Source organism: Ixodes scapularis, unplaced genomic scaffold (assembly GCF_016920785.2).
Source record: "Ixodes scapularis isolate PalLabHiFi unplaced genomic scaffold, ASM1692078v2 ptg000320l_1___fragment_1__unscaffolded, whole genome shotgun sequence".
Lineage (NCBI taxonomy): Eukaryota > Metazoa > Arthropoda > Arachnida > Ixodida > Ixodidae > Ixodes > Ixodes scapularis.
In genome coordinates, this window is record NW_024609961.1 from 338,815 (window position 1) to 341,596 (window position 2,782).

General features: G+C 45.3%; 1 pseudogene; it reads left to right on the plus strand.

Annotated features, from left to right (window-relative positions):
• Positions 1-995: 995 nt before the first annotated feature.
• LOC115311146 lies at positions 996-2,288 on the plus strand (annotated as a pseudogene).
• The last annotated feature ends 494 nt before the right edge of the window (positions 2,289-2,782 follow it).

Sequence of the window (2,782 nt, forward strand, 5' to 3'; positions counted from 1 at the left end):
CTAAAAGAAAGCGGCACGTCGAGAGCTGGCATCAGGATCCCAATCGACCCCGTGGTGACACGACCATGCGATTGTCTCCGAGGCGAGGCAATCGCATAGCCGCCTTGCGACAATGATGCCAGAATGGTTTGATGGGCGCCCTCGTGAATGCACGGTGCACCATAATATTGACAATATAAACTTGCTATATATTTCAGGTTATGATTTGCACTATAAAGTCAGAACACACGACATGGGTTTTGCTCGATTGTTTCCTGCGCTCAACGTGCACAAAATCACAAACTGCTAAGTTTCCGGCATATTCTTTTTCTTATATCGTAGGTATAATCTTGCGAATATATGGAAGTACTAATTCAATTTCTCTGCTCTTACAAGGCTGCGCTGAAATGAGATGAAGGAAGGCACTACATTTTCCGGGCTGTAGGCCATACGCAAAAAGTTTTGGTCGCTATCATCATCATCAACATCATGCACTGGATAGACGTGCCCCCATGTTGGGAGATTGTTGTCATCCGGCTCGCTTGATTATAGCTTGATCCCCCACATATCTGCAGCTCATTTCTGCCGTCATATTTGTAATTTCTGATCACTGCAATGGCACCGGACAGGTCTAGTAACCTGTCCTGTTTGCCAGTGCTCCCTGATGGCTTTGTCGATGCCTACTACGAATTGAAGACTGCATCGGAAAGGCACAAACGGCGGAGTTGCAACTTTACGACAGAGTCGTACGTGAGGCTCCCATCGCTGCGTACGAAGCTAGTTATGCAGCGAGTACATGAACTGAATCAAACCTTCCCTTTCTTCTGATGTTGTGCACGATGCTCGAGAAAGACCCATACCTCCCGCATTTGCTAGCTCTTAAAACATTTTTTTTGTGAGAGAACTACCCAGACCTCCACATCCGCATCCAGCTGATCCATCTCGGCCACTATTTTACATTTTAGACCCAGTTCATGTGTTGAAGTCAGTGAGAAATAATTGGCTGAACCAGCGGAACAGTGGAAAAGTGCATGCATTTTCCCGACCCAAGTAGCACTGACCCCAAGCCACCTATCCTAACAGCATCCTTTAAAGCGCTGCGCGAGCTGCATGATGCCGAGCAAAATGAGCTATTGAAGATAGCACCAACACTGCCTTTAAAGGCACTCGACCCTTCTAATATTTAAAGACAAAATGTTAAGCTTGCACTGCGAATTTTCAACGAGTCGACAATAGCTGCACTGAACTCTACCACCATTCAGCATGCAAACAAGACTGCAGTCTTCATAGGCACCAGTCCAACATGGTGGTGAATCGTAAATGTCAAGACTCCGAGAAAAGGCGAACGCCTGCGGGATGACATGCAGTACCCAGTAAGTTCAGCATGGTGCCCGCAGTTGGAATTTTTGAAAAAAGTTCCAGAGTGGCTTGATTACTGGGCCAGCCTTAAGCATGATGCGGGACGTTTCACACCAGAAATGCACGTGGCTCTCAGCCACACAAGCCATGCTCTGCGTGAAATTTCCCTCTACTGTTTGCAGGAGCTGGGGTTCAAATATGTGCTGCTTAGAAAATTTCAGACCGATTCGCTTGAAGAGAAAGATTCGGAAAGTACCGCCAGCTGAGTGGTTCCCAGTACCATGTCTCGGTTCGACAGATTTATGAATCTGAGAACAAACTAAGGCTGCAGAAAGTACAAGACCTTCCCGACTTGGAGGTCATGGCGGCACCAGTGTCGAAAATCACTGCTGATTCAGTTCACAAGCAGCTTCAAATTGAGGTTACAAATGCAGACATAGGGAAGAAAGCTTCAAGGATGCCGGTAGTGACGTACGTTGCAGGACACCGTGCACATGTTGAGTTGAAGAAGCTGATATGTGCATCTTGCAAAGGATTTGGACAATGACGAAAACATACTCATCGCAGGTATGACAAGGCGAGGCTCAAAATTCCCTCAAGCAGTTGTAGTGAATGCAGTGCTCTTCACTGAAATTGTCCTTGACAAGCTGAGAAGCAAGCAGTATGCTTCACAATTTCTTGCTCTGACCAACCAGAAGGAGGCACTTGCAGCAGTTGTGCCTCATGCTCTCAGTAATTTTGAACCTCTTGAGTACTGCGACTCGGGTCATTCCCCACAGGAGCTCATGCATCATACCTTGAGTGCAGCGGCAAATACATTGCTGAACAATCTGTGCAAAATGGTAAACATCCAACTAAGAATTCCGAAAAGAAAGCGGAAGGGGCAGACAGCATATGATAAACAGACTAATCCAAAAGAAACCCGAAAGCTGCAAACTCTGCAGAAATAAAAATCATTTTGATTGTGTAAAGGTAATTTGTCATGCTGGCAGAATTGCGTAAGTGCATTAGCCATCTTGTGTGATATTGTATTGAATCCTTTTTGTTATCGCCTTTTGAAAACCTGTCAATACCTTCCTGGCCTTTCTTCCTCTGCATTGCCAATCTGCTATGGATTTTGCATTTCTTTGAATGTAAGGTATCGCTACTCTAGTGGCTAGATAAATATTTTGCAGAAGGGATCACACCAGAACCAATTTTTCTACAGGCACCAAGGTGATTTGACCTGTGTTCATAACATCCATCGCGGTGCACACGCGTTTATGTATAAGCGCAGCAAAAAAAAAACAAAAAAAACAAAGACTACGGTATTTTTTTATGTTTCGGAAAACTATTTTCTAGGCATAGCCCTAATCCTTATTGTCTTTATTCGACTTAAGCGATGGTATCAGCGGTCTTCCGTAACCAGCGCGTCGTAAACCTTCTGAGCGCGCGAGGTGAAGCC